This window comes from Hypanus sabinus, chromosome 18 (assembly GCF_030144855.1).
Source record: "Hypanus sabinus isolate sHypSab1 chromosome 18, sHypSab1.hap1, whole genome shotgun sequence".
Classification (NCBI taxonomy): Eukaryota; Metazoa; Chordata; class Chondrichthyes; order Myliobatiformes; family Dasyatidae; genus Hypanus; species Hypanus sabinus.
The window spans coordinates 18,026,705-18,052,180 of NC_082723.1; the positions used below are offsets into that span (position 1 = coordinate 18,026,705).

The 25,476-nt window shown below is 39.0% G+C and overlaps 2 protein-coding genes across 12 annotated transcripts in view; one reads left to right on the top strand and one right to left on the bottom strand.

Annotated features, from left to right (window-relative positions):
* Positions 1-25,476, bottom strand: part of LOC132407370 (kynurenine--oxoglutarate transaminase 3-like) — a 108,943-nt gene that overhangs the window by 68,266 nt on the left and 15,201 nt on the right. The gene's annotated exons all lie outside the window — the stretch shown is intronic.
* Positions 1-25,476, top strand: part of LOC132407367 (volume-regulated anion channel subunit LRRC8A) — a 58,943-nt gene that overhangs the window by 8,942 nt on the left and 24,525 nt on the right. For 3 of the 5 annotated variants that reach the window (XM_059993745.1, XM_059993743.1, XM_059993746.1), the window contains exon 2: positions 4,584-4,707. The exons of 1 other annotated variant lie outside the window; for it this stretch is intronic. The gene's annotated coding sequence lies outside the window, so the exon portion shown is untranslated. Of the gene's footprint in view, positions 1-1,026; positions 1,898-4,583; positions 4,708-25,476 lie in introns of those variants that run through there. One more of the 5 variants, XM_059993744.1, reaches the window with a different exon arrangement.

Consider the following 25,476-nt stretch of genomic DNA (forward strand, 5'->3'; position numbering starts at 1 on the left):
CCTGTGCGTTCTCTCCAGTGTAGGTGAGTTCTTCCAATGGTGTGGCACACAAAACCACAGACAATACTGCAGTCAAATCACGTAGTTTTATTAAGTTGTACCATGCCCCAGCTAATCCTATTTCCCTTCTTTCTCTTCTCAACCTGAGCTTCCACCATTAGAGATCAATGACCTTGCATACTAAGGTCCCTTTGTTCCTCATTTCTGGCCATGTCCCTACATTCGTGTTGTAGGTCTTCTCTTTCAAGATCTACCAGAACGCCTGACTTTCCATCTGCCATTGCTCTCCCCAGTTTACCAGCAAATCAATGGTATTCTTTAACCCAAGACTATTCTCACAATTAACAACAGCAATTTTCATGTCATCTGCAAATATATTAATCATACCTCCTACAGTCATATCTAAATCTCTACTTCCCCCTCTCAGGTTTTGATTCCATTTATATAAATCTATTCTTAATTTTACTCACAGTAGCAGGCTGAACTTGTCAAAAGTTCAAAGTAAATTTATATCGAAGTATATACATGTCACCATATACTACCCTGAGATTAATTTTTTACCAGTAGTCACAGTAGAACAAAGAAATACAAAAAAAATCAATGAAAAACTGCACATAATCAAACGGAGCAAATACAAAAACAATAATGATAACATAGCATGAGTTGTAGAGTACTTGAAAGAGAGTCTGTAGGTTGTGGAGGTGAGTGAAGTTATCCACACCGGTTCAGGAGCCTAATGGCTGAAGGGTATAACTGTTCCTTGATCTGGGACCCAAGATTCTTATACCTCCTTCCTGATGGCACCAGTGAGAAGAGAGTATGGCTCGGATGGTGGATTCATTCCTATTATGTATTCATTTTTAGAAGTTTGTCAAAGTTGTACATAACGTGGAATTGTGCAAACCTCTAAGAAAATAGAAGCATTGCCATGCCTTACCAGGTATAAAAACTTGTGCAAACTCAGCAATATGGAGAGATGACCTGTTATTGCCGTGGTTTTTCGTGCTTCACAAATGACCAGGAGACACAGAAGATTCTTCAAGAAGGGTTAAACTTTAATTTGCAAATCAAAGCTGAGATAGTCAGTGAGCTAGTCCCTGATTGCCCACCGATCCTTGGACATGGCATTTTTTATAACAAAATCCTGGTCCAGTTTCACAGGTACGTCCCATTGACTTAATCATGTTCCAATCCACATCTCCCAGCTATCTCACCAACACATCATTGTCTTCTACATTCTTAAGATTTCATTCTCCTACTAAATTGGGTACATGCATAGCACATAGCAAGTTCAAACTACATAATCTACATCAAGGCTGACTATATAATTTTGGTTACACAGCAAACAAGTTCAAAGCAAAACATCTCTTTGCTACCTCTCGTTACCACACCATTGTCTTCTACATTCAATTGGATACATGCATAGTAAATAGCAAACTTCAAAGCTGACTACATCTCTTAGCTACCCCTCATTAACATATATTAACACACCATTGTCTTCTACATTCCTAGCATTTCATCTTGGGTACATGCATAGCAAACTTACTACATAGTTTTAGTTACACAGCAAGTAATACAAGTTTTATACTCCATAATATTTTTATACTCCAATATTATAAGATGCAGTATTTATAAAGTTTCATTCTGTCCAACCTGTAAAAGTTTTTCTCGAATAGACACGAGAAAGGCAAGAGTCTCAAGAAGAGTCACAGAGTAGAGATGTAACCGTGACTGACCCTTTGAGGAACCAGATTTTCGTTCAGGATATCCATTTTGAAAATTAAGGCGTATGTGGAATTGTATTCCCTTCCTTCCTGCCTTAATGTAATTTTGAGACTATTATTAAAAACTGGAACAATTATAAGTACCTTCTGTACAGCTGAGCAGGATCTTCACAGTAAGTAATTGGAATGTTAATACTAACTTAATTTATGTAACTATTGTAGATTTAGAGTTTTTAAGGGTTAATGGTTAACTCCATTTTTGGAGGTATTGTAATCTAATTTATTCTTACTGTTAAGAGTGTGGGTTTGTAAGATAAAGAGCCAAACTGATTGCTATATGGTGCATCTTTAATGTTAAACAGGTGGCTGATGATCTTAAACCAATAACATCAAGTAGTGGCCTAAAGGCACTGTTAGTGCCATCTGATGGAATCTCTACCACTCAAAACATTTTGTTTTTGGTTACAAATGTGCGGAAGTCTGCTTCATATTTAAGAATTTTTGTTCTAGTTACTGAATCTTCATCTTGGACTGTTGTCTAATATCATCCCAATTATTCAGACTCAAATTCTAGACAAAGGTCATCTAGTAAGCATTGAGCTTCGGAGACTATTGAATGGACACAGTGATACAGTTAGCCTTTAATGAGCTAAGAATGTAGAGCTTGCCTGTGTGGTTGATGCCAGTGATCAACGCAAAAAAAATGTGTGTAGCTTTCTTCATACCCTGTAACACATGTGAAGAAGCCAAGCCTCCAGAGCAGATTCACCTCTTTTCAACTGCATCTGATTCCCCTGCCTCTGGTCTTTCTCTCTTCCCCTGCAGGAGAAAGTTTTGACCTTCCATTTATAGCATTTTAATATTGACTACCCCACACATTTTAAATGAATTACTAGAAAATAACTTGGTTTTAAAAAAACTTCAGGCTCATGTCACCAAATCCTAAGAACCATCAAATCGAAAGCAGAAAAATTACTTGAAGTTACCTGAATTTTCCTAATATAGTTCCTGCCAGAGGGCTGAGTTTGTTCTCTCCTAATTATATAATGCTGAAAATCAGTAAATTAAAAGGATAAAGAACATTTTCCCATTTTCAACTGAACCCTCTTTCCCACACAAAAGTTACTCTCAGTTGTAGTTGTTCTATTCTGGATGAGAACATGCACCAGATAAATATTTTTTTTACTGTGATCTTCATTAAAATCAATAGAATATTTAACTATGCGACCAAAAGGTTAAAGGTGAAACCTTAGTTACTTTAGGTAGATTTTGCCATAAGCATTTTATTTAATTCTTGTTACTAACACTGACAGAAGACAATCAGGCTGCATTGAGAAGCCGCAAAAGATTTGTCACGTGTTGTCCTTATTTTAATGAAAGTATGGTGAAACGTGTGCTCTACCTAGAAAGGTGGTGTCTGACAAAGAATTATAAAGATTGGTTAGGTTCGTATTTGTCAGCTGGTTTTCATGTTTTGTCAAGCCTTCCATGTTATACATTGAGGCCCTCTATTGGTCGCGATTGACCATGGATGTGTCTACCTGTCAATGTTCAGTTGATACTCAAACCAGGGGGGTATGATATGGACAGCGAGCTGTTGCCCATGCGCCGGCTCCCCTTCCCCATTCAGCTGATGAATCTAACAGAACATCAGATACTGATACAGTTTGGCACCAGCAACCTGTCAGGAATTGCAGTCAGTGTTGAACTCAATATAGGAATGCCTTGGGGATTCCAGTTCTTGAATTTTCCTGTGGGTTTACTCCTGAAGCCTTCCCCATGGGTTGTATAGCCAAAAAGGCAGTGAAGGTTTGAGAACAGATTTTTCCTTCTCCTAGATGAGCTGCCAACCACAACTATCAAGTCCTGTTTGCTTGAAGCAACTGACTTTAAGGTGCTAGTAACCCACCTTTATCCCTCCTGTCAGTTCTAATGGTTCTGCCAGGCTTAGTAGCTAAGACCCGCATGAAGGCCAGAAGCTGGATTTGGTTGTTTGAAATGCACACCATTGAGAGCATTTAATAGGTAGTGAGAGCTTATCCCCACTACCATACACCCCCCCCCCCCGACCCCTCCAATTATGACAACCTTAAAGTTGAGTTTTATAATCATGCTATTTCTTATTGGTCTGCTTTTTTAAGTGAGGCATTGCTTTGGAACATTTGTTTATTTATATCAGTGTTCTGGTTGTATACTGCTGCATTTGTTATATACAGGGCTAGGAATAACAGAAGTAAACAAACTATTTAAAATGATTCAAAGGTCACACTTTCTAAATCTGTTGCAGGGTTTCTCTTTGGTTCTTCAAAAATATGTGTACAGAATAAAACACTGGAATTTGGAAAGCATAGAATTATTGCATGGAAGCTGCCTCTACCAGAGCAGTTCTCTAGAATCTCCCACCAGGCCTTTCACTGTAGACTTGCAAATATTTTATTATGAATTTGTTTATCCAATTCCCTTTTGAAAGCCATAATGAAACCTGCCTCCATCATATCTGCAGGCAGTATAATCCTAGTTCTAGCCACATGCTGTGTAAAGAAGACTTTTTCCTCAGATCACTCTTAAATCACCTCCTGTAACTTATGTCTTTTACATTTTACTTCTATTTCTCAACCCCTTAAATAAAAGGAACGGCTCTCACTATCCGCTATATCCAGACCCCACATGTATTTCTATCAAATTTCCCCTCAGACTAGTCAAAAAACAGACATTAATCTAAATTGAATTACTGATATTTGGGATTAAGGATGAAATGCAGAGTCTGCAAATGCACGCTTGTAAGATAAAGTTACACCAAACATTTTACTACTTTGCCATCTCACCTCTTTTGATTTTCTTCTGTCTTTAAATTTTTAGTGCCAGCAACTGCTCCTATGGCGGTAAGAGAGTATAATGTGCCCAGAGCTGGTGGGAATCAAGCACAGAAGGCTATTTGCTTAACACATAGAGCAACCGTGCACAGATAACAACCAGCAACACGGTGAGTGAGAATAAAAGTTGAATTACTAGACTAGGCAGAATTTGCAAAACCAGCTTTGTGTACAACCAAGTCACAATAGATTCATCAGAAATGGAGTATGAAAATAATGAGTTAACAGTGATTTTTTTATTTCCCAGAGAAAAAAAATCTCTGAACAATTTGCCCTTGTAACATTATCTACATGTTAAGCAATCATAGATATTAAGAGACAACTAGAACTTTAATGCTCTTCTGAACAAGAAAACACAGGCAGTGATGCAGTTTAATAGAAATCCTAAACCATATGAGCACAATGGTTTATGAATTGAATTATGTTCTGTCTTTTGTCTGTCACCCTGTGTAAGTGTATCATACACCACTGTAAATAAAGACACTTGTAGTATGATTTGGCCCATTACACCTGCTGTAAACCTAGACAATACTAACAATGATATCAAGCTGCGGGTAAGGTACAGGAACAATTGATTGAATTTCTGGCATTAATTAAGCTTCAAAGATTTCTCTCCTCAGTTCATAATTCATCAGAACTTGGATAGGATCTCCATTTCAAGGCAAAGTGTGTGCTCATGAGCATTTTGTTGGGCCATCCTTTTCTTAATGTCCAGTTAGTCATATTTTATATGTGAGCAGAAATTAGCTGCACTGTGAGTACATGTGTTGCGTGTGATACTTAGAAATCATTGTGTGTTTATTGTTTGATTCTTTGTGACTGAAACATTGAATCTAAACTGTAAAAAGGTACCCAAGTGCTTTGGATTTGTGTTCCTGGTTCTGTAATCAATTGAAGACATCAGACCGAGAGCTTTGATTTGAGTAGTCCAGCACAAAGAACAAAAAGGCATGGTCCCAAGTGAGCTGTTTTTCAGTGATTTCTTTCATTTTTTTATCAGTTAGAATAGATATAAAACTACAAAGCAGGAACTTCATTACTATAAATGGAACTATTTTTCTATTAAATTTGTTTGATCCTTTTAGATAACTTCTTGCCAAACTATTTGTATCTGTGATTAAAAAGTTCAAGTTTGTGTTTTGTCATAGGTATATGTATCTATGAGGGACTCTCCTTCACGTTCTACCAGTCTGTTGTCACCAGTACAATCTTCTATGCAGTTGTGCTGGGGCAATGGCATCAACACAGGTGATGCCAACAGCCTCAAAAAAACTGATTAGAAAGACTGGCTCATTATAGCAACCAAACTGGACACTCTGGAGGCTGTGGTAGAACAAAGGATCCTATGGAAAATCCTGGCAATTCTGGACATTGTTTCTCACCCTCTGTGTGCCACCTTGGCTGGAAAGAGGAGAACTTTTAGTAATTGACTAAGACAACTGCGCTGCTCCAAAGAGCACTATATGAGATTATTCTTACCCTTGGCCATTAGGCGTTAATGAGTTAATCTATAGCCGGGGAATTGATGACCCGCCCCCCCCCCCCCCCCCGTTAGACTGTTTATAGTAACTTATTTTTTATTCTTTCTACTTCTCTTTTAATATTTATATCTGTACACTTTTACTGTGACACTGTAATTTCCTTTGGGATCAATAAAGTATCTATCTATATACAAAGGGTATAAACACAATGAAATTTAGCTTTTTGCAGCAGCAGAGAACATAGTATCATACATATATAACATAGATTTAAATTAACATAAATTATGTTAAAAGGATATAAATTATTTAATATACACAATAGGTGGTGTAACCTTATCCTGCACTATAGTCCCTACCCACTACAAACTTTCCCTTTTGTTGACTATAATGTTTTGTGGAATGCTTCTTTCCGAGACTTACCATTGATAGCTGAACCTAGACCATGTGCTCTGAAATTTCTTACCTAAGCCTTTCTGGTTCTTTGCATCTTTAAAGTGCTTAAAACTAATGTCTGAGACAAATGTGACTGAGACATAAAGTTGCCTGTCTGTGGATGAGATAAGCATTTGACAAGTCATTCTTTCTTTTGGTTCTTTTAAACATTAGACAAATGGAAATAATCTCAGAATTTTGGCAATGAATGCTAATATTCAGTACTGGGTAGATGGGTATAATCATTTCAATTTTATGGTTAAGAGCCTCTGATGGGACTATTGTGAAACTCTACAGCTGAGAAATGGCCTATTAGTCAATACTAACAGTTTCTAAATGATTGAGGTTTGCATCTAATTCTTGTTAGTGTCCTCAAACCATATAAAGGCAACAAATTAAAGTGGCCACAAGTTTGCAAGCTACCAAATCCTGCTAGGAAATAAATTAACATAGTTTCATAGGTTTTGAAACGAGAAATCTCTTATCTATTAGAGATACTTGTACTTGCTCTATCATCTCTATAAAGTAATGGCTAATCTATTTTCTTTGTGCCATTTTACTGGACTAAAAGCATAATCCTGTGATTTGCTTCATATTTTAAAAATCTATCAATCTCTGTCTCAAGATCTGTGGCAATTAGGTCTCTCATAGCCCACTTGAATTATAAAAAATTACCACTATCTGCATAATGCATTTCCTTGCCATTTCTATCATGAATGGCCAACTTGAATTTTGAGATTGTAACGTGGTTTTAAACACCCCATTCAGGAGAGATATCAATTCAGTATCTTGTCCTATCAAGCCCTTTTAAGAATTTTGTACAGTCAATGGGATGACCTTGCATTCTTCTAAAGTTGACAGAGTAACATCAGCACAGTTTCGTAAATCCACCAGACCGGGAGTCAATTTGGTGAACTTTAAACTGCACTTATTTGGTCAGGGAGACCAGATCACTACATAGCCTACCACTTGTTCAATAAATGTAACTTCTCAGCTTTCTAAGGATCCTTCCATCCAGGATACTTTAGATTAGGGGTTCCCAACTTGGCATCCACGGACCCCTTACTTAATGGTATTGGTCCATGGCCAGTCTTTTATTAGAAGCTGAGTGATTTGGCTCAAGCTAAAAAAGTTTCAATAGGCAATTATTACTATACAATTTTAGTCAGTTAACTTGAGTATACATGAAACATGGTTACACAGCAATTTTCTGTTGCCAAACTAAATCAAGCACATTTGGACAACGGGGGTGAGGGAGAATAAAAATCATAGTGATACGTCAGTTTTGCAACAGGAAATAATCTTTAGAGTATCCAAGGATTTGAATTATGACTGTCATGGCATAGAAACTTTCAATGGATAATAATTGATGTTATATTGTTCAGGCTTTTTGGCCACTAAACAAAGACCATAAAGTTCAGCAAAAAAAAATTGCACTAATTATCAAAATACATAAGCCAAGGAGGTACATCTGAAGACACACAGCTTTTTCCTCTCTGCCATCAAATTTCTAAATGGACAATGAACTAACCCATGAATCACTATTTTTGCTCCATTTGTACACTACTTATTTAATTTATTTTTATGTATTGCACTATACTGCTGCCACAAAACAATGAATTTCACAACATGTCAGTGATATTAAACCTAATTCTGATTCAGATAATTTGTATGTTTAATTGTAGATAATCAAAATGACCAACTAAAATATTGGATATGTAGAAGATAATTTTTTAAAATTTTTTGTCAGTGTTGGTTTTTGTTCAGTTTATGAGAGTCTGGAAAATAGAGATTATGTATCATTCAGCAGCTTTGAGATAACTGATTGCTGTGAAAATAGTGCTTTTTGAAAAATATCAGGTACTTTGAATAAACTTATTAGTGGGATGTATGGTATAGCATAGCCAGCTGGTGGTGTAGTCAGTATTGGACTTTGAGGTGGTTGATCCTGAGTTCAAATCTGCCCAGGTCCCAACCTGGGCAGAAGCAGTATCTTATCTGTACAGAAAAAAGGCCTGGCAATCTACTTCCTTATTGTGCCCCAAAAACCCTATAGACAGCTACACTATCAACCTGATGACAACTCAACAAGAACAGCAACAATGTTATAGCACAGGAGGAGATCTTCTGGGCCATTGAGTCTGTTCTTAATACTTTGTAAATCTACTTACTTTGTAATTCTACTCATTTCCACATATTCCTGAGTACCCTGCCTGTCTAAAAGAACACAGTAGTACAGTTGCTCCCCAGCTCCTGTGATCCAAGTTCAAACACAACCTCTGGTCAGTTAGCATATTCTCCCTGTGACTCTACATTTTCCCCACATCCTCTTGTTTCCAAAGTTATGTGTATTAGTAAATTAATTGTCCCCAGAGTCTAAGTGATTGAAAGAATCTGAAGGAAATATGAGAAAAATAAAATGGGATTAGAGAAAACAGTGCATGATAATGGGCCAAAGGATCAGTTCCATGCTGTGTAAGCTTAGCTTTGAGAAGAATATATCTTTTGTTAAATGGAAGTACATACTTCCTTGGATATATCAGAAACACAAAATTGCCAAGCTTATAAACTTGGAAAATAAAATTTGTCATCTTGCTGCACCCCACCAGACTCCAAATGGAATCTGATACTTGATCAAGATGTTGCAAAGATTGTATCTTGTATCGTACATCAGATTTGATCATTTGGAAGTTTAAAATTTTTGGTCTCCACATATATGTATGCAGCTCTAAATATGGTCAATCATATTTTATGCAATAGAAATGAAATACTGAAAAAAAGTTGAGGGAGCACCTGTAGAGAAACAAATAAAGTTATAATTTTAGGTTAATAACCATCCAATATAACATGGAAAATTTAGAAATGAATGGACTTGGAGTAAGGGATAGAGAGAACAAGAATTAGCCTTATGAATAGAATGAAGGTTTTTTGAGAAACCATCAAATTGAATTGGTTTCCACCAAGAAAATGAGAGTGTGAGAATCAACCAAAGTATGACAAATTGTGAGCCATATAACTGAAACTCTGGATTGAAAAACACAAGAGATTCTGAAAATCCAGGTCAACATACAAAATGCTAAAGAAACTCAGCTTATCAGGAGAATCTATGGAAGGGACTAAACTGTCAACATTTTGGGCTCTGATGAAAGGTCTTGAAGAGCAAGAATTCCACCAGCATTTTGTGTATGTTGCTAAAGTGTTGCTATAGCTTGTTTTTTAGTAAGTTGCCTTGCTGAATTTTAGCCATCAGGAGCTATAGTGTGGGAGGCATTGAATGAAAGCCAGATAGCAGAAGAGAAAGAAAAATATTTAAAGTGTGGATCAGGAATTTTTCAATCATATGGGATTTGAAAGATGTCATTTGCAGGTAATGTGTGGTTCAGAGATAACATGTGGAAATCGTGTCTGTGGAGAGATGGGGAGGAGAGCAATTTCAAAAATCTTGAATTTGTTTATTTTACCCCAGTGTTTGTTTAACTATTCCAGCATTATATAAACTCTTGCATTCTTGAGGAGGTGACTACATTCCTCTTGTGTAATGGAAGACCATCTGTTTGTATAGCAACTTTAACTTTTGCATGGCGTATATTGAGACATGGACATCTGGTCTAGATTAGATGTACTGCGGATTACCCTTGATTTTTAGTCTTTTGCTGTAGTTGTGTATGACATACCAGGTGCTATGCTTTTGCTGAAAAGTCTTGCAGTTGCATTCACATAGTTTTTTGCTTTTAAAAAAAACTATTGCTATTCTACAACTGAATTCTTGACTGCCTCATCGGACTGCAGTCAATACAGATTGGTGATAATATCTCTTCCTTGCTGACAATCAGTATAGACACACCTGAAGGATATGTGCTTAGTCCACTACTCTACTTTCTCTACGTTTATAACTGTTTGGCTAGGCACAGCTCAAAGATCATTATAAAATCACAGATGACACCAGTATTGAAAAAGAATCTAGTGCTTTACTAGCATATATGATGAATAAACTCTTCTTGGGCTTCCTGTTGGATTTTAATTGATCTTAACTGACATTTCAATGACAAACTCTGCTGTCTTCATCAGGGATATTACCTAGTCATGTCTAGTCCAGTGGCATATATACCCCGATAGTCCGTCCCTCCTAATTGGCTAGTCCTCATCCAATCAGGCTTCCGCTGTTCCACCTTGTTTATAGTCAAGTTCCTGTTCTTTCTTAGAGCGAGACACTCATCTTTGTTAAAATTATTTTTCTCTAGTTTTATTTCAATGGCTTCCTTCACCAGGTGGTCACAAAAGTCATTTGTGCGGCACAATGTTTTGTGCTGTTAAAGTCAATCCTGTGACCCTTGGGAATACAGTGTTTTGCTACCACTGATTTCTCCAGGCAACCCAAACAGATACACCTCCTGTGCTCCTTGATGTGGGAAATACGAGATTAATGCCATCCACAAACCCTTAAGGAAGCTCAAATCACAGCTTATGCAGGTCAGAGATGACCTGGGACTGAGGACAGCTGGTGGTTACAGGATTCCTCTGAATGCAGAGCAATATTTCGGCCAGATGGGGCACACGGTGGAAACCTGCATCAAGGAGCATGGGAGGTGTATCCGTTTGAGATGCCCAGAGAAATCAGCAGTAGCAGAACAATGTATTTGCAATGGCCATAGGATTGTCTTCTACACCACAAAACTACTGTGCCATGTCAGTGGCTTTTGGGATCACCTGGTGAAGGAAGCCATTGAAACAAAACTAGAGAAAAATAATTTTAACAAAGACAAAGGTCTCACTCTAATGAAGAACTGGAATTCGATGGGAAACAAAGTGGGATAGCAGAAACCTGATTGGATGAAGACTAACCAATCAAGTGGGATGGATGACAGGGTTATATATACACTACTGGACTAGACATGCCTAGGCATCATCCCTGATGAAGATGGCAGATTTTGTCGTTGAAATGTCCATTAAAATCGATACCTGTACCCAGCTGGAAGCCCGAGAAGAGTGTATTCAACACCAGTATTGTTGGTAAAAATCTCAGATAGCAATGAGGAAGCATACAGGACTAAGGTTCATTGGCTGGTTGTGTTGTGTTGCAACAACAACTTCCCAGCCAATGTCAGCAAAATCAAGGAATTGATTGTGATCTTCAGGAAGGGAAATTTGGGAGAATGCACACCAATTCTCATTTAGGGCTCAGTGGTGGAAAGGATCTGCAGCTTTAAGCTCAGGCATATTAACATCTCAGGAGATCTTTCCAGGTCCCAAAGCACTGATGCAATACTTCATTAGGAGTTTGAGAAGATTTAGTATGTCACTATAGATTCTTGCAAATTTCTGTATGTATAGTGGAGAACATTTTGGTCAGATGCATCACAGCCTGTTATAGAGGCTCCAATGTACAGGTTTGAAGGAAACTACAGAGGGTTGTTGTCTCAGCCAGCTCTATCATAGGCACAGCTCTCTCCACCATCAAGAACATCTTCAAGAGGCAATGCCTCAAGAAGATGGCATTCATAATTAAGAACCCTCACAATCCATGACATGCCCTCTTCTCATTACTACCATCAGGGAGGAGGTATCTGCAGTGGTACCTGGGAGGAGGAACCTGAAGATCTACACTCGAACGATTCAGGAACAGTTTCTTCCCCTCCGTAAATGAATTTCTGACTGTCCATCAATCCATGAACACCAGCTTGATATTCCTTCTGTGTTACTTCATTTATTGTATAATTTATAGTAATTTTATATCTTTGCACTATATTGCTGCCACAAAACAACAAATTTCATGACATTTAAGACAAAAAATATTTAGCATATTTAAATATATGCTTGCTGTGTTTTAATAACTTGAGGTAAGCAGAAAGAAATCAGCAGTCATTAGGAAAAATGTTCACAACGTCTCCACAGACAATATTGGTGCGGTTGCCAGGTACTTCAAGTTTCAATGCCAACAGTTTCCAGCAGTTTAAGGTTTTTTCCTTCTTGTTTGCTTTTTAAATTTTTGAATAGGAAATAAGAATTTATTGTGGACTTCAAAAAGGGTAAGACAAGGACACATACGCCTGTCCTCATTGAGGGATCAGTAGTGAAAAGGGTGAGCAATTTCAAGTTCCTGAGTGTCAATATCTCTGAGGATCTATCCTGGGCCCAGCTTATTAGTTGCAAAGAAGGCACGACAGCAACTGTATTTCATTAGGAGTTTGAGAAGATTTGGTATGACACCAAAGACACTGGCAAGTTTCTACAGATGTACTGTGGAGAGCGTTCTAACTAGCTGTATCACTGTGTGGTGTTGAGAGGTGGGAACTGCACAGGATTGAAATAGGCTGCAGAAAATCAGCTCCATCATAGGCACTAGTCTCCCCAGCAACCCCAGAACATTTTCAAGGAGCAATGCCTCAAAAAGGCTGCATTCATCATTAAGGACTCCCGTCACCCAGGACTGCCCTCTTCTCATTGCTACCATCAGAGAGGAGGTACAGTAGCCTGAAGGCACACACTCAACAATTCAGGAACAATTCCTCCCCTCTGCCATCATTTTTCTGATTGGACATTGAACCCATGGACAGAGCCTCACTATTGCAGTGTACTGCTGCTGCAAAACAGCATATTTCATGACGTATGCCAGTGGTGTTAAGCCTGATTCTGATTCTGAGTTGCTTTCTTTAATCAAATTTTACTGCATTTTGAAACAAAGCCGCATATGATTCTGCTTGAGTTAGAAGATTGTCATTATAATTTGAATACATTCAATTTCCATCCAAAACATTTCATGGTAATAAATAAATAATTACCATGAAATGTTTTGGAGGAAAATTGTTTGAATATATGAATATTTATTTATGTTTATTGTTCTATCCTAAATGTATTGCATGCCTTGAAACTAAGCCTTCACCTCTTCTGTGATTGATTACTTGCACCACTGTGGTGAGAGGCCATTTTGGGGTGAGAGTGTGTATCTATTTCAAGTGATTGGTGGAGAGCTTTGCAGCACTGTACAATAATGTGTTGTTGATTGGAAACTGAGTCTTTAATGGTCACATTGAATGTCCTGTGTGGGAAAATCTGGCTGGGTTTTTTGAAGTGAAGTCTTGGCAACTGAAGCCAGGTTGAATTAGCAGAGGATTTGATAGAGTTTCAAACCTCACCAATAAATGAGCTTCTCCACCTCAACAACAGTACATGGCTTCTTTGTATTGATGCATTTGTAGGTGCATTTTATCATAGAATAGTAGTTCAGGGTGTAAATCAAACCTATTTAATCATTAGATTTTCACTTCTAATGTCTATTTTGTGTACTGTCTCATAGTGATGCATATTTTTCTCTTTAGTTTTTCAATGTTGGTTAGTCTTAAGATCTCTCAAATGACATGAATTGCGGATCATTTTGAAGAACCATCAAAAATAATAATTTTATTCCGTCTGGTTGTATACGATGTGTAGTTGTTTGTCAGGCAGATCTTAATAGAAGCTTGATAGCTGGCATTAGAAAGCTGCTGAGTAGAGGTAAAACCAATTACAAATTTTTGAAAATTTAAATGTCTGTTTTTCTTTGTTGAATTGTGCTGCTGTATATATCACCCAGAAAATAATACCATGCATGCACAGTGGGGCCGGGGAAAGGGCCCACTTTAAAATGCTAATACTCTCCTTTTGATATCCCAGGTAAAGTGACAGTTTAATTTGCAATTGTTTTCAAAGGTGTAAAATGTCTGTCAGCTATTTATACTAATCTAGTTTTGTGATACAAATCTACCAGCGAGGTATTGTATTTCTTTGCATTTATGGTCAGAATTAAATCATTATATCATCTACATGGAGCATGTGATTTTCTTCAAATTATTGACAGTGGTAAAAATAACACCATATTTCTCTTCAATCTTTGGAAAATGTTATGGCTCAAATTGAATTTCACTTTGTTTTCAGTATCAGAATCAGGTTTATTATCACTGACCGACATGTGTAGTGAAATCATAAAACTTAGTAAGCCATGTACAAGAAAATTGTTGTTACAAATAGCTTGCACTTGAACTTATTATTTGCCAAGGGAAATCTCATATGCAATTGTGGTTGTTGTGTACATCCCTCCCTCTGCCAACCCGACGTCGGCGTGTAACATCATTCACACCGTCACAGCCGGACTACAAACCCAGCACCTGAGTGTCCTCATTACCAACTTGGGTGACTTCAACTATGTTACCATGGCTAAAACACTGCCCAACTTCACGCAGTATGTGAGCTGTACAACCAGAGGGGAGAGGACCCTGGACTTGATGTATGCTAACATTAAGGATGCTTACAGCTCCTCTCCCCTCCCCCCACCGGGAAGGTCAGATCACAACCTGGTGCATCTCAAACCCTGCTACGTGCCTCTGGTGAAGAGTAAACCTGCAACCTCGAGGTCAGTGAGGAAATGGTCGGGGGAGGCTCATGAGGCACTCCAGGATTGTTTTGAGGCAACAGACTGGCAGGCCCTCTGTGAGCCACATGGAGAGGACCTTGATGGGCTCACAGAGTGCATCACTGGTTACATCAACTTCTGTGTGGACTGCAGTGTTCCGGCAAGTCCTTATTATTCAAATAACAAGCAATGGGTAACAAAGGACGTTAAGGACATCCTGAAAGAATTGATAAAAATTGCACTAGCAGTAGCCAAAAAGGCTATTGCAGTTACTTGGAAATCGGATGCATACTTAAGTATAGATCGTTGGAAGAATGAAATTTACAGCTGTATTCCACTTGAAAAAATTACTTATAATCTAAGAGATAAATATTTGAAAATTTTTGAAACATTTGAAACATTTTTGAAAATTTGGCACCCTTATTTACAAAAGACAGGATTAAATATATAGATGCTCCGAAGATAAAATAATTGGTTATTTGGGGAAAGAAATAAATATATATATTAAAGTTATTACGAACTCCATGGAGCATGTGAGGATCTCCCGATATCCAGGCGCTCTTTCTTTCTTTTTTTCTATAGGGATGTTAGGGGGGAGGGGTATATATTTTTTTTACATTTTTTCTTTCTGTAATTATTTGAAAACTCAATTTTAAAAGTTTTTAAAAAAAGGACATCCTGAACGCTAAAAAGAGGGCGTTTAGAGATGGAAATAGGGAGGAGCTGAGGACAATACAGAGGAACCTGAAAGCCAAAATCAGGGAGGCTAAAGACAGGTATAGGAGGAAGCTTGAGTGGAAACTCCAGCAGAACAACATGAGAGGGGTCTGGAGTGGGATGAGGACCATCACTGGGTTCCAGCAAACTAGCAACAGAGGAGCTGAAGGCAGTGTGGACAGGGCCAACGAACTTAACCTGTTCTTCAACAGATTTGACACTGTGGCCCCTGCCCATCCCCCACGTGATTCATCTGTTGTCGGCCCCCAACCAACACATACTCCACTCTCCCCTCCTACCCCTCCTCACAGTCCCCCACCCTGCTCTCGTGACTACACCCCTCCCACACCTGAAACCACCACAGTGGGCTTCATAGCTGAACAGGTGAGAAGACAGCTGAAACGTCTCCACCCCAGCAAGGCTGCAGGCCCGGATGGTGTCAGCCCCAGGGTGCTCAAAGCCTGTGCCCCCCCCCCCCGCTAAGTGGAGTACTTCACCATGTCTTCAACCTGAGCCTGAGTCTCCAGAAGGTTCCTGTGATGTGGAAGACGTCCTGCCTCGTTCCTGTACCGAAGACGCGCACCCCGGTGGCTCCAATGACTACAGACCGGTGGCATTGACCTCCCACATCATGAAGATCCTGGAGAGACTTGTTCTAGAGCAGCTCCGGCCTGTGGTTAGGCCACACTTAGACCCCCTCCAGTTCGCCTATCAGTCCCAACTAGGAGTTGAGGATGCCATCATCTACCTGCTGAACCGTGTCTACACCCACCTGGACAAGCCGGCGAGCACTGTGAGGGTCATGTTTTTTGACTTCTCCAGTGCATTCAACACCATCCACCCTGCTCTGCTGGGTGAGAAGCTGACAGTGATGCAGGTGGATGCTTCCCTGGTGAGATGGATTATTGATTACCTAACTGGCAGACCACAGTACGTGCGCTTGCAACACTGTGTGTCAGACAGAGAGGTCAGCTCCACAGGGGACTACCCTGTCTCCCTTTCTCTTCACCATCTACACCTCAGACTTCAACTACTGCACAGAGTCTTGCCATCTTCAGAAGTTTTCTGTTGACTCTGCCATAGTTGGATGCATCAGCAAGGGAGATGAGGCAGAGTACAGGGCTACGGTGGGAAACTTTGTCACATGGTGTGAGCAGAATCATCTGCAGCTTAATGTGAGAAAGACTAAGGAACTGGTGGTGGACCTGAGGAAGGCTAAGGCACTGTTGACCTCTGTTTCCATCCAAGGGGTCAGTGTGGACATGGTGGAGGATTACAAATACCTGGAGATACGAATGGACAATAAACTGGACTGGTCAAAGAACAGTGAAGCTGTCTACAAGAAGGGTCAGAGCTGTCTCTATTTCCTGAGGAGACTAAGGTCTTTTAACATCTGCCAGACGATACTGAGGACGTTCTACGAGGTTGTGGTGGCCAGTGCTATCATGTTTGCTGTTGTGTGCTGTGGCAGCAGGATGAGGGTAGCAGACACCAACAGAATCAACAAACTCATTCGCAAGGGCAGTGATGTTGTGGGGGTGGAACTGGACTCTCTGACGGTGGTGTCTGAAAAGAGGATGCTGTCCAAGTTGCATGCCATCTTGGACAATGACTCCCATCAACTCCATAATGTACTGGTTAGGCACAGGAGTACATTCAGCCGGAGAATCATTCCACCGAGATGTAACACTGAGCGTCATAGGAAGTCATTCCTGCCTGTGGCCATCAAACTTTACAACTCCTCCCTCGGAGTGTCGGACACCCTGAGCCAATAGACTGGTCCTGGACTTATTTCCACTGGGCATGATTAACATTATTATTTAATTATTTATGGTTTTATATTGCTATATTTCTTCACTATTCTTGGTTGGTACGGCTGTAACAAAACCCATTTTCCTTCGGGATCAATAAAATATGTCTGTCTGTCTGTTATTCCAGACTCCAGGGCATCAGAATCCTCTGGATAAAAAGAAACTTTTACCTATTTTTATTCTTTTAAGAGAATGGGTGTGTTTTGAGCCCACTTCTAATATGCCAGCATTTTGCAAGGCTGCCTTTCCTTATTAAGGCTTCAAATTAATTTTTAAAAACATTTTAATTACTAAATGTTTAAATTGATTTCTGCCTCTTTCTTATATAAGTTGTGTCCTTTGGGAATAACATTGATACTTAAAATTGAATTGAGCCAGGTGGACTCATCACCAAAAAGAAAATGTGCCTAAACCTCCTTCACAAGGAATCATTACACCAAGTCAACATAAAGTTTTCCTCCCAACAATCATCAGTGCATTTTACAAGGTTCTTGGAAGAGAAAATTCAAGACTACATCAATGCATACATACACAATTGAAAGGTCTATGTTGGGAACTTTAGGCTAACTAAGTTTCCTTTGGTATTCAAGTTGTAATGTTCTATTGTGGATTCTAACTTGTGAAACTCAGTTACTAATCACTACTAGATTGTACTTAAATATTCAGATGAAATTAATATCTAGTTTTTGTACTAAATGCTGTTGCTAAGTCTTGCAATTAATTCCCCCTTTATATCTCACATTTTTGATAGGTGAATGGTAATATGATTAGTCAACAATCTCTCTGACCTAGAAAAGGCATGCAAATTCACAGACTTGTATTTTGTCATGTTCTGACGTTATTTTGCATTCAATGCTTGACTGTTTAATTGTAGTTACTGTTATGGAGTTAGATGCTGCCAGTTTGCATAGTAAGCTTCCCAGAGCCATGGGTAACTGATCAGCAATTTGATTTTAAATAATGTTGCATTGGAATGACATATTGGACAGTTGTACAGAGGAATTCAGGATATTTGTTTCAGATATCGCCATGGAATATTTAACCTCCATTTGAACTACAAATGACATAATGGACAATTGACTATCTCAATACTTCAGTGGCATCAACCTGCCTTATTAGTAAATGCTAGACGCATACACCAGTACAGTTATTTGTGAAAGACTGTGATCTGTCTTCTGGCTGGACAAATATTAGGAAAGTTTATATTGTTTCAAACATGCAAGTTGTAAACTTTTGCAAGCTGAAAGGTTGCAGCTTACTTGGACAGAGCACAATCAAGTCTCCAACCAGACATCTAGCCAGGAAAACTCTACCATTTTAGTTTTCTGCAGTATATCTGTACTCATCTGAGGGCTTGTTCACCAAGTGTAAGCCAGGAGAAGTGAGTATTTGATATTTAATAAGTTAGAAGATGCATGGTGATAATTTTGTGTTGGTTAGTCATAAACGACGTAAAAATTTGAAAAAACATGGAACAAAATATAGTCTTTTTTTAGTCAAATGTAAAGCTAAAGATGAAATACTTTCTTGTTGCCTTCAGAACTTGTTTGAACTGAAACTGTTATCTTTTACTAACTTTCAAACAGTGCCTTTGAAGAGATGCCTTATAATAATGTTGTGGAATGCAAGATGTGCTAAATGCTTACACTGAAATTACCTCTTCAGAGAAGAACTTTATAAAATGTGTTTTAGCTTCGAGAATTGTTGTTAATTTATCTTTAAGGTGTTTGGTGTATGAAACGATTACTTCTAAAATGTTTCTTTTAAGTACAGGTGAAATTTATCTATTTAGAAATCCTGCAACGTGATTAGAATAATTAGTTCATTGGAGGTCTGATGCCAAAATGTACTCAAAACAAACATATCATTACTCAACCATATGGTACAGAGTGAGACCCAGATATCTTAAATTACTTGGTCACAAGAAGAAATTTGACTTATTGTTCTCTACCCTTGCAAGATGTTTAGAGCAGTGTTAGCAAGATCCTGGAAGTCATAGCTTGCACACTCACCTTTTTTATTAGCAGTGAACTTTGAGCTTTGTCCTTTTACATTTGAGTGTTTGTTCTTTCACAACAGTTAACATAAAAAAAAACTGGCCAAGCAAAATACCTTAATGGGGTATCATAACTGCTAACCTTTGTATTTCTTGTATAAATTACATTGGAAGCAGTTTCTTGGAGTTGGGAATATCTGATACTGCAAATACACCAATAGGTCTGAGTGAGGTGATTGATTTTTGCTTCTTCAGTGCTGCTCAGATATGTTCAACCTTTAAAGGATATTAGATTTACTAGAATGTTTCAGATTTGTAAGCATTTGTTTGAATAGCAAAATGTAATTTTGAACCAACCGTACCATGTTATAGCTTGCAGATGTATACTGTATATAATTTCCTCCAATTATAACCTGTACTTTCTCAGCACTGCACTCTATACCAGGGCAGACCCTTCATCCATCTTCATCATTCTCTCCATGAGTTTTACTAAGCTCAGTGTGGGATCCTGTTGAACAGAAGTCAGTGGTTGGATAGGATGGAGGTTATTGAATTGAATTGACTTAATTTCTTACATCCTTCACATACATGAGGAGTAAAAATCTTTACTTTATGTCTCCAGCTAAATGTGCAATGTACAATCGTAATTTATAAGAAGTAGAACAGTCAATGTAATTTAGAGTACACTCAAGTCAGCGTGAGTTCATCATCTGGTGGCCTGGTGGAAGAAGCTGTCCCAGAGCCTGTTGGTCCTGGCTTTTATGCTGCAGAACCGTTTCCTAGACGGTAGCAGCTGGAATAGATTGTGGTTGGGGTGACTTGAATCCCCAGTTATCCTTCGGGCCCTTTTTACACACTTGTCCTTGTAAATATCCTTAATCATGGGAAGTTCACAACTGCAGGTGCACTGGGCTGTCCACACCACTCTCTGCAGAGTCCTGTGATTAAGGGAGGTACAATTCCCATACCAGGCAGTGATGTAGCCAGTCAGGATGCTCTCAATTGTGCCCCTGAAGAAAGTTCTTAGGATTGGGGGCCTCATACCAACCTTCCTCAACTGTCTGAGGTGAAAGAGGCGCTGTTGTGCCTTTTTCACCACACAACTGGTGTGTACAGACCACGTGAGGTCCTCGGTGATGTGGATGCTGGGGAACTTGAAGCTCTTTACCCTCTCAACCCCAGATCCATTGATGTCAATAGGGGTTAGCCCGTCTCCATTCCTCCTGTAATCCACAACCAGCTCCTTTGTTTTTGCAACATTGAGGAAGAGGTTGTTTTCTTGACACCACTGTGTCAGAGAGATGACTCCTTCCCTGTAGGCCACCTCATTATTGGGGATCTTTGTTCCTGACCAATGGACATGAAGTGTAAAGTGCTATCAAGAATCCTTCTTCCTATGAGTCATTGTAGGATTCCCTAGAGTCACTGGTTACACTTTTTCGAAGAAATTTTGAGTATTCTTTTGTCCACTTGGTAGTTTCTTCATCTATCTGACCCCCCCCCCCCCTTTGAAAGCCAGCTGTCAGACATGCAAAGGGCATGGCCTTCCTGTTTGAGCCAACTGAGTGTAGTTAGGTGCCTGGTCTTGGGATCATGGCTTGGAAAAGGATACCTATATTGATTCACTTATCCTGATGGTGAGCTTGGAGGATTTTGCAGAGCCGGCTTTGGATGCAGCTCTCCAGTACCTTAAGGTTCCTGCTGTAGATGGTGCACATATCAGTAATGCTCAGGAGAGCAATGATCGTTGATACCAAATAGCCAGTTTTGGTGTCTTGCTCATCAAGCACTCTTTTTCTCAGACAGCCCAAGAGTCTGTGTTGTTTCTTTGAAGTAGTTTGTGAGATCGTCATTGGGGTCTCCCTTCATTAAAAAGTAATTCTCAAAATATGGCAAATAGTCTACTTATCCCAGGTTCTAATCTTAGAGTAGTCTTTTTTGGAAGGAAAGTATTTAAAGATTAAAGAGAAATTGTCTTTATTTGTCACATGTACATCAAAACATCGAAATATACATACAGAGAAATGTATAGTTTACTTCAATGACCAACACGGTCTGTGGATTGTGTTGAAGTCAGACCACAAGTGTCACCACACCTCTGGCACTAACATAACATGCCCATAACTCACTAACCCTTACTATACATCTTTGAATATGGAAGCAAGCCAAATCCCAAGTGGTCATAGGGACAATGTAGAAACAAAGTAAAAAGCATAGATCATTCTACCTACAAATTGAACCTTGATCATACAGTTGGCTCTGTAAAGTGTTGCACTAACCGCTATGTTACCTTGCTGCTCTATTGTACAATGGGGAGAGTTTTGTTTTAAAAGTAAAACTCATTCTCTCAGACATTCCAGTGATCAAGGTGATGATGCCTTGGTGCTGGGTCTCAATGAATGTATACAAGCATTATTTCCATAATGGAATTGGTTTGGTATTGGTTCTGCAGTAGAGGGGAAATGAGTTAAATGGTTTCCCTTTTGTACATTTGTTCCACTCCAGCAGGAAACATGGCAGTAGTGAGGTACAGCAAGTGGAAGGAAAGATTGCCCTTTATCTCTCAACAAGATAGCCTTGTTTAGCATTAATCTACACTGAGATTGAGTGTGATGGAGAACTGTTGATTAAGCTTGTATGCCATCTTGTGGCAGACCTACAGTAATACCAAATCAAGTATCTCTACATAATGACATTTGAGATTTTTTTTCAGAGTGCCCCTTGATCGAATGCACCCGATTGAAAGCATTGAGCACCAAATAATCACAGAAATGGCAAAATCTGGGGCTGATCTTTTTTATTTATTTACTAACATACAGCATGGAATAGGCTGGTCAAGCTACCCTCGTGTTGTCAATTTTGCTGACCTCAGATCTCCTATCTAGATCCATTCCAGCTCCCTTTGGGAATAAAAATAACATCCTGAGAGAAAGCACTATTTTATATAGATTCTAAAACCAATCAAAGAGAGTCAAGTGAAATTCTAATTGTATCGAAATGAAGAGGCAACCTTATGCACCTTGCACAGTATCTTGTGGACAGCACACTTTAGCACATATGGTGCATGTTTGTTACTTTTGATTGTGCTGTTCACCTGTCTACCTGCAGCATCCCAGTCTCTTTCTTGTGGCACCTTTCTCTGTAATTGCTCTTTTGCTGCCTGCACTTAGGATTCCACACACTCTTTGTATATGAAGCAATGATCCACTTGTACATCCAATTCAGTATACTATATTCATTACTCACAAAGTGATCTCTTTTTCATTTTGTTTATTGATACAACGTGGAACAGGCCATTCCAGCCCAACGAGCCAGATGTGCAGCAACCCACCTATAATTTACAATGACCAATTACCTACAAATTGGTTCATCTTTGGACTGAGGGAGGAAACCGAATCTCAAGAGAAGGATGTGCAAACCTCTTTCAGAGGGCATTGGAATTGAACTCCAAACTTTGATGCCTCAAGTTGTAATAGTTTCGTGTTAACCACTATGCTACCATGGTGCCCCATAAATTGGAGAAGCTACGTATGGATTGAGCGACAGCTTTGCAGAATGCCTCATTTTGGCTTCTTATGCAATACTGCTTCCAGTTGCCTGTCAATTCAATCCTTCATTCTATCCATACATAGTCCTCTGTCTTTAGGGTCCCACACTGCTTACATGAAGCTTATGAGGAACAGCATTTCGTATGTCATTACTACTAATTACAGCTTCCAAAACAAAACATTGAATTCAACAATTTCAAATAAAAGAAATTCTGTCCTGTATCTAAAATGTACTGCATTTGCTTTTACTTGTTCCTCTTGGTAACTTCAGATTTCATTTTTCTCATGGTGTACAGTTGGCCCTCCTTATCTGTGGATTCCGCATGTGCGGATTCAACCAACGGCAGATCGGGAAAACCCGGAAGTTCTCTCTCCAGCTCTAGTTGTTTGAGCATGTACAGACTATTTTTTTCTAGTCATTATTCCCTAAACAATACAGTATATCAACTATTTACATAGCATTTACATTGTATTAGGTATTATAAGTAGAAATGACTTAAAAGTGCAGGCAGTCCCTGGGTTATGAACGAGTTCCATTCCTGAGTCTGTCTTTAAGTCAGATTTGAGGTCAGAACAGGTACATCCGGTATTATTTAGCATCAGTTAGTCAAATGTTTTTCTTAGTATATAGTACATATTTTACCTTTCTATGCATATAAAACACTTAAACATACGTATTTCAATAATTAAACCACTGCGTTGCTTAGTAATAATTGTAGCTTTCATCGGGGTGGGGCCTTACAAATGCTCCATTAAAATTGTTACGATCGTTGACCGACTGTAGCCTAATGCTTTTTCAATGACCGATGGTGTTTCACGTCTTTCCAATTGCTTTATTACTTCCACCTTATTTTCAATCATGATCATGATTATTTTCATGAACAGAAACAGCGCGGATTCAGAGCTATGCTGGGTCCTAATGTCCATCGCTCTGAACATGTTAAATAAAGTCTGGGGTTCTGCTGGGTCCTAAAGACCACCACACTGATTCAGGTTAAATAAGGGACGAGCATCCGCGATTTTTGGTATCCACAGGGGGTCTTGGAACCAATCCCCCGTGGATAAGGAGGGCCAACTGTACTTTTTTTTTCTCCAACATACAATAATGTAAGCCCCTTTTTCCAGTCAGGTGTTCTACCTCAAACTCCATTTGCCTGCTCCTACTCTCTAGAGCCCTGATTCCTTCAATGTTCAGAAGTTGATTAATTTCTGTTTTGAAAGCAGTCTGTGACTGAGCATTGATTTTCTTCCCAGGTTGAGAATTTTAAGGTTCACCATCCACTGAATGAAGTAATATTTCCTCATTTTAAACCATAGACATCTGTACTATCACCCTTCTTCAGTCATCAGACTGCTATTACAAATCTCTCCTGATCTTCGTCCTCTTGCTGACACTCTCTTTTGTTCTCGAGCCTCTTTTCCCTTTACTCTGCACTTGAGCGAAGATCAATTTCGTGGAAAAATAGCTCTATTCCCACACAAATTTCTTGCATTTTCCTAATTTCAGATTTCTGGCATCTGCTTGATTTTCTTTTGAGCCATACTAGTGTTAAGTTTCTTGTTCAAGATGACATAACACAAACCAAACTGAACTTCAGTTAAAAACTAAGTATCTATATGTCAAAGATTAACCCATGGAATCTCAATAAAGATAATAAAGATAATCAAAGAATTTCAGTGACAAAGTTTTGACGTGAATCTGAAACTCTGCCTTTGTTTCATCATTACTGTTCACAACCATTGCTGATATATTTGGCAGGAGCAAAGAACATAGGCTTCTTTACATTCATTGTGAGGTAATTATGTAGCACTGGAACTAAAAGAAATAGAACTTTACCCAGAACTACATAGTAAAATAGTTCGTTTATTCATTTTTTGGGTTTTCATTAAAATTTTCATTTATTCATTACCCATTTCTGCTCTTTGGGAAGATTGGGTAACATACCTACAACCAAGTGGCTTTCTTGGCCATTTTAGAGAGCTTTTAAAAGTCAAGCAATTGGAGCTATGTAGGTTTGACCCCAGAAGGTGGAGCAGACTTCTTCCACCCCCACAGCTTCACCCAAAGAGCATCTTACAAGCCTGGTAATGTTGGTGGTCATACAGCATTCATCCTTTGTCTCACTGACTCCATACTGATAATCAGCACTCATATACATTTATAGCTCTTGCAACATTTTCATCAAGTTCACCACCCCAAACATCTCCCTCAGTATTCAACTTTTCAGCTGCTTACTGGAGGTACCTTACAGTGGGAAATAACATGATCAACTCATGTATGTCTTTGAAATGTAGGAGGGCATCCACATGGTCACAGGGAAAATGTGCAGACACCACAAGATGTCACTGAAGTTATGAGGCAGCAGCTCTATTTGTGCAGCTCACGGACTACTAAGTCTGGTTGTTACTTTGCCCAAGTTCCAGATTACCAATGAACTAATGCCACACCCCCATAAGATGCACGCAATGTTTCTCATTATCAACAACAAAATGTTAGTCATAAACTGC